The following is a 7,658-nucleotide window of genomic DNA, read 5'->3' on the forward strand; positions in this document are numbered from 1 at the left end:
TGTGAAAACGCGTGTGAACTGATTACGCGTTTCACAAGCACGTAATAGTAATCACGAGGGTGCGTTCACATTGAGATGTTTTGTAAGACTTCTGTAGGGCTTGGACTTGGCGGTGGCGGACAGCTTTGTGCAAACCCGTCTGGGGAGGTAACATCCACTCATCAGATATTCTGCCGTCAAACAACAGTACTCAGTATTGTTGTGTTCCTGTTCAAAGAATGAGTGTGCCAGTGTTACTACAGGCACAAGGGACATAACATCTTAGTTCCCAAGGTTGGTGGCGCATTGGCGAAGTAAGAATAACCATTCCTAACAGCGCCATTGTCTATGGGTGGTGGTGACCACTTAGCATTAGATGTCCTACCTATTACATAAAAAGTTTTTAAGTGAACTGTCAATAGCTTGACTGTTTATGTTTAACTTGGTGAAAACTTACACGTGTAGCTTTTAACTAACTTGCATTGGATCGTGATGGAACAATCTCTAAACTTTCGCCTCGAAAGGGAAGTCGTTAGCCCACCAAAACCAAAATAGATTATATTTCAAGAAGAACCAGCGAGTACTCTTGATCGTCATTTAACAAAATTTGATGAAATCTAAAATTAAGTTACACCTTCCAAAACAATTAAACTTTTAATTAAATTATTGTCGCAATATTAAATTCGCAGTATGAACGTTGCTTTAGTATTTACAGTGAACCCGAGGTTCTATTTCTTGGTAATGTCAACACGCTCGTTTTTCCTAAACATTGATAGAAATTCACAATACAACGTCAGAATATAAGCATTCGAATAGTAACAAACGGACGGACATTTTCATGTTTATTTAGTAATAAAACACGGATTTAAAAGATCTTTTCGGGAATAAAAATTGACAGTATACTCCTGTTACCTTATTTCAAGATTACTTGTATTCGTTGGACCGAGTTATACTGAAGTGTATCGCACACGCACACACAGAAACATTAATAAAAGTCGTTAAGATTTAAAAAAAGAAAAGGATATTTATGTAATAAAAAGAAATGTTACGAAATGTCTTTAAAATAATAAGGAAGGTTTGGAGCATATTCCACCACGCTTCGCCAATGCCGGTTGGTGGAATACACATGTGGCAGAATTTCGTTGAAATTAAACACATGCAGGTTTCCTCACGATGTTTTCCTTCACCGCCGAGCACGAGATGAACTATAAACACAAATTAAGCACATGAAAATTCAGCGGTGCTTGCCTGGGTTTGAACCCGAAATCATCGGTTAAGATGCACGCGTTCTAACCGCTGGGCCATCTCGGCTCCGCAGTGAATAATTTATAAATGATCAACTTAAATGAACTAATTAATGAATTTCAACATCGATGATAACGAAATCGATTTTACTACGAGACCGATTAATTACGATCGAAACGATAACATATAATTATTGTATTGTAATAATGTAAATTCATTATACAAACGAGACCGCCACCGATTTTTTTTTTTAAATCTGTAGGTCATATATATGGTGCTGTTTTTTATTTATTTTTATATGCTATTTATTTATTTATTGGAAACACCATCGGAATATTCACAAAAACAATGCAATCAAAAGTACGCGGACCGTGATACACTACTACAGATATTTACAGCACAATTGAATTACAATAAAAAATAATAAAACTCTTAAATTAATAATCAAAACTTAAACTAGCACTGACTTACAAAAAGGTACGGCTTAAGGCTTAATACAAACAACAATTATAAACCTCTAAAAATAAAAATAAAAGTACAATAAATACAATGATAATGTTACTCATTTACAGCGTATAGTAATGATTTCTTAAAGCTAATGAGGTTTTGATAGTGGATATCGATGTCAAGTATTATAGAATTGTAAGTGAAGTAAAGTGTTGTGAGGTAGCCAGGATTTCCCTGTATTCGTACGGTGTCTAGGTAAAGCGAAGGTATTTTTAATAGGGTATCGAGGTATTGTTTTAGTCTAGTTGTTGTTTATTAGGCTGTATATTCTAAGGTCCTGGTGTCAATCTTTAGGTTGGACCAACTTAAATTGAATCAGTGAAATGATTCAGAAGTGTCTGTAGTTGTATTTTGATTTTGAAGATTTGTTAAGCCAGCTTTGTTAACATCCCATGTCTCAGAAAACATGTCAATTGGTTCTTAGAATTTGTCGTACGCTCATATTATGGTAGTTTAGAGATAGAGAGGGATTTACTGTGCAGTTGCGACTTGTGTGCTATATTATGTCCTTAAGACTGAAATATGTCGGTATGCACATGATAAATCGGTGGTACTGTACGGGTTTTATACCCGCAATCATATGTTAAAATTTACATATCGAATGACCGGACCGCAAACGCAGAAAAACATCATCAATACCGGCCCAGCCGTTTAAGATGGATACATGCGTACGCATGAATTATATATAACAAGATTACAGACAGTTACGACAAATTAGAAAACTACTCTTAAATAATGTTATTAAATTTATAATAAATTGTTTATTGAAACACTCTGTATACAAATAGGTAATTCAATGTATGTTTGCGTATATTTGCTATGATCGTTATCTTAATAACATATATCATGTCCATGTTTATGTATAATAAAACATTAAATATGTTTTTAAGATTAATTGTTTCTGTTTAAAATCGCTCAAGTTTTCATTAATAAGGACATTTTTCGTGACGGGCAAATGGTGAGGCCCTAACGTCCATGCATCATCCCTTGCGTCGCCAATGGGCCACTAACTTTGTTAGCTAAGGAGTGTCCCTTGCACTTGCAGTTACATTCAAAATAATGTTCAAAATCACTAACCTTGGGAGCTAAGGAGTGTCCCTTGCACTGGCAGCTATAATCAAAATATTCTTTATTCAAGTAGGCTCATAGAAAAACTTTCAAGTCACAGAGTTTGTCACAGATTGCCACCATATGATATGCCACCATGTCACAGAGTTCAATTAAACGTCAAGGTTCCACCAGAAACTCTGTAGCTACTTATTTCCATCATTTTAATTACACATTATGTCAATATATAGAGCCGAGATGGCACTGAATTTCACGTGCTTAATTTGTGTTTATAATTCATCTCGTGCTCGGCGGTGACGGAAAACATCGTGAGGAAACCCGCATGTGTCTAATTTCAACGCAATTCTGCCACATGTGTGTTCCACCAACCCGCATCGGAGCAGCGTGGTGGAATATGCTCCAAACCTTCTCCTCAAAGGTAGAGGAGGCCTTAGCCCAGCAGTGGGAAATTTACAGGCTGTTAATGTTAATGTCAGTAAAGTACAATAAAATTTTTATACTCTGGCTCTCTCAGCCTTCAAACCGGAACACAACATTTAGATATTGCTGTTTGGCTGTAGAATATCTGAAAAGTGGGCAGTACCCAGAGGGACATGAACAACCGACTAACACTAAGTAAATATAGGATAGGTGTTTTCAAAGTTGACATAGTCCTTCTGGGTGTAACTTAAGGTTAAGTACAAAGGTCAGATAACAAACGGATACAATGACGCACGACTGATCTCAAATGCTCTAAGTATTTTTTTATTATTTACGTTGCTTCAATGAACTCAGAACAACAGCCGAAAATACCCAGACACGTGGGTCTTATCTGAAGGTCTCAGGTTCATATCCGGACAAGTGCTATTGAGTTTCTTATTGAATTATTATTTATAATTTATTAAGTCATCTCGTACTCAATCTGAGTGGTCAAAACACTCATCTACGGAGCGTTATTTTAAAGCGCTTCCTAAGTTTATATACCGTAGATAACGGCTCGTAACTCGTAACTTAAAAAATATTTAATTCAATCTTATAAATGATTTAATAGTCAAATGTTTGTAAACGTTAATTTCAAGTAACTACAAGTCGGATTTGAAATAATATTGTTGGCAATTTTCAATCCAATTCGTAACGAAAGCAAATAATAAAACTCACAATACACACAACTTCAGAGACATGTCGTAATGGACAAAGTGATGAAACATTAAACACAGATGTTTTTTTTTTTGGTTAAGCTTAGTGCACGCTGTGGTCTCCTATAATTGAAGGAGCACACAACTTGTAACCCTTAAAATATTTAGTGTATATCTTTTGTTGGGGACTCGTGAATTAAATAAATAATGATATCAGTAATTCAAAACTAAAAGTTCTTTGGAAATAATATGTATTATCCGAACCCGCCCAAGATGGTATTTCAAATTTAATAGCAGAGAAAACAGATCACTTAAGAAATTATAAAATTATATTGATTAATATGTTAAGCATTCGTTTTATTAAAAAACAAAATTACACGTGATTTTTTATTATACTAATTATTTAAAAAAAAAAATATAAAAATGTTAACTTTGAATCTTTACATAAGTACGTTCATTTAAAGAATATTTGCAGTCGTGTGTTTATGTGTGGTGCAAGTGAGAGCGGAGTCAATATGTACTCTTTTTATTTTAATGTACTGACTTATGAAGAGATGGCCCACAGTATGAACACGTACCTTAACCGATGCTTGCGAGTACTTAGTATTTTAAATTTCGGATAAGAGTAACCACTAAGTTTCTTGCAGATTCTTCTCGGTAGACTCTACATTCCGATGGGGCTTTGGTTGTGGTGGTTCCAGTGGTAGCTTTAATTAATATAGTTTGTTAAAAGTATGTCAATATATAGAACCGAGATGGCCCTGAATTTTCATGTGCTTAATTTGTGTTTAAATTTCGTCTCGTGCTCGCCGGTGAAGGAAAACATCGTGAGGAAACCTGCATGTATCTAATTTCAACGAAACTCTGCCTCACGTGTATTCCACCAATCCGCATTGGAGCAGCGTGGTGGAATATGCTCCAAACCTTCTCCTCAAAGGGAGAGGAGGCTTTAGCCCAGCAGTGGGAAATCTACAGACTGTTAATGTAAACAAATGTAATGTTTAATAGTGATTACCTTCGCTCGCTTATCGCTAACTTAATCTCTTACACTCGCGTCACGCCTGCGACTGTTGATGTAATATTGCTATCGAGGTCCTTGTGTGCTGCTTTATGGCTTCGCAGTATATGGAAATACCTAAGATTAATCATTGTAAAGATTTTGAATTATTACTTTTAAAGTTTACTAATCGAATAACAACAAATACTTACTAAAACTATTTTAATAATTCAATCAGCCGGTGCGTGATAGAGTAACAAAACAGACTTTCACATTTAAAGTTTGTTGTAATATTTAAATTTCGCGCCTTTTCCTCCATTGACTTGCGTTGTTTTATTATTTTATGTCAAGTTTGTTTCTTTTTTTTCTATGACTTACTCTATGACTACTCTGACTACTCTGTGAACATTACTAGCCGCTGTATAAAAATACTTGTTTTCATTAAATCTTAACAAAATTACTAAGATATTACTTTGCCACGGCTTCGCCCGCGTGTGGTGGCGTTTTCCTGTATAAAATTAACCTATGTGCCATTGTATTTTAAATGTTGAAACAGTGAAACTGGTGAGTTTCTTGGCGGTTCTTCTCGGTAGAATCTACATTCCGTACCGGTGGTAGCTTCACTTAATATTGTTTGTAGAATTACGATTCATAAATGCTTGTAAAAGTCTACTTGAAAATATACTTTATTTTGATTTTGATTGCAGACTATATAATCTATCTCTGTGTCAAATGTAAATCTTACTTACTTACTTTGATTTATTATATAAAAAGAAATATATACAATAATCGCTTGAGTTTAATCTGAGGTTCGCGCTTGGTCTGCGCGCCGACCTCGCCCCACATAAGCCTTGGTCCGTTATATAATATAATGTGAAAAAAATTACTCATATTGTACGCTGTATTAAGATATTTGAAACAATTAAATCGACTTTTAATTAAATAATTAAAAAATATTCACACAGACAATATTAATATAGAAATATTATAAGGAGGTTATTTGTAAACTCAATATATAGGAAACAAAAAGTATACAACTTTTTTTTTTATTTTGCAGACAGTCTAGTGCTCCGCAACCTTGGGTTCTAAGATGTTATGTCCCTCGTGTGTGTACCCTTTCTCATAATATAATCTTCAAACCGGAACAAAAATTCTAAGTATTGTTATCATTACATAGTATAAAACAAAGTCGCTTAACACTGTCTGTCCTTGTGTCTATGTATGCTTAGATCTTTAAAATTACACAACGGATTTTGATGCGGTTTTTTTTTAGATAGATTGATTCAAGAGGAAGGTTTATATGTATAACACATGCACAATATAGTAGAGGAATAGAGGAACACTGATAATTTTAGAGGTTTCTAAAGTGATGTCGTAAATAAACACATTTTTTGCGCTTACTTTGCAAACGCTGACTGAACTCTACGAGGTAGATCAAAATAATGTACTACAGTATTGTACACTTTAATAAGGTCTTCAAAAATTTGGTTATGTCTATCCAATCCAAGATGGTTTATGTCTATCTCTTAGGGATAACCCACAACAACCATTTTTATCATTTACAAGAAATAATGGCTTATTATGCAAATTGCAAATATCATTTCAAATAGCATTATTCCTTATCCAATTAAAACCTTAAATACATTGTGAATTTAATTCGAGGTTCGGTTTGAAGGGTGAGTGAGCCAGTGTAACAGGCACAAGGGACATATATATTAGCTCCCAAGGTTGGTGGCTATGGGCGGTGCTTAACACTTATCATAAATGTTTTTTTTTAATTTATTAAGTAGAACTTCAATAATCCGCGCCATGTTCGTTCCGTTTTCAACTACGCACAGAGAAAAAACACGAATTTTAACCACGAGTTCTGATAAGATTTAATTATTTCAAAGTCAACAAACTTTTTAGGAACGATTGCGAAATAAAGTAAGTTATTTCTTAGAGCGGTCTAGATCACCTTGTGTAGTTTAGACCTTTCGAAATTCGTCACGTGTACTCGGTCTATTGGCCAATATTGCTGCTGTAAGGATAAATTATTTAACTATACTCTAAAAGTTTTATTTAAATAATACACATACCTAACCTAACAGTATTTTTGTGTTCCGGTTTGAAGAGTTAGTTAGTTAGTCAGCCAGTGTAACTACAAAAGGTACGTAAACCAATTCTCTAGTTAAATGACGCATTGGTGACGTGAGGTTAAAATCTCTCAAGGTGAAAATCTCTAATGGCAGTGCCCACTTATTTTTAATAGGTCCACTTGCAAGTAACTATTTTTTTTTTTACATTAGCAGCCTGTAAATTTCCCACTGCTGGTCTGAGGCCTCCTCTCCTTTTGAGGAGAAGGTTTGGAGCATATTACACCACGCTGGTCCAATGCGGGTTGCTGGTGGCAGAATTTCGTTGAAATTAGACACATGCAGGTTTCCTCACGACGTTTTCCTTCACCGCCGAGCACGAGATGAATTATGAACACAAATTAAGCACATGAAAATTCAGTAGTGCCTGGTTTTGAACCCGATATCATCGGTTAAGATGCACGCGTTAATATATTAAAATAAAAAATAGTACAAATTTAAAAACCTCATTTAGTAATTTAATGAACTAAATTATCAACAATACCCTAAAAATTTCATATATTAAAATGATTAATTAAAATAATATTAATGAAATTCTCGGTAAACACACTTAAAACTATGTATGTATAATATATAATAATTTACATTTGAATTAATGCAAATATATACAGT

The sequence above is a fragment of the Vanessa tameamea genome, chromosome 30 (assembly GCF_037043105.1).
Source record: "Vanessa tameamea isolate UH-Manoa-2023 chromosome 30, ilVanTame1 primary haplotype, whole genome shotgun sequence".
Taxonomy (NCBI): Eukaryota; Metazoa; Arthropoda; class Insecta; order Lepidoptera; family Nymphalidae; genus Vanessa; species Vanessa tameamea.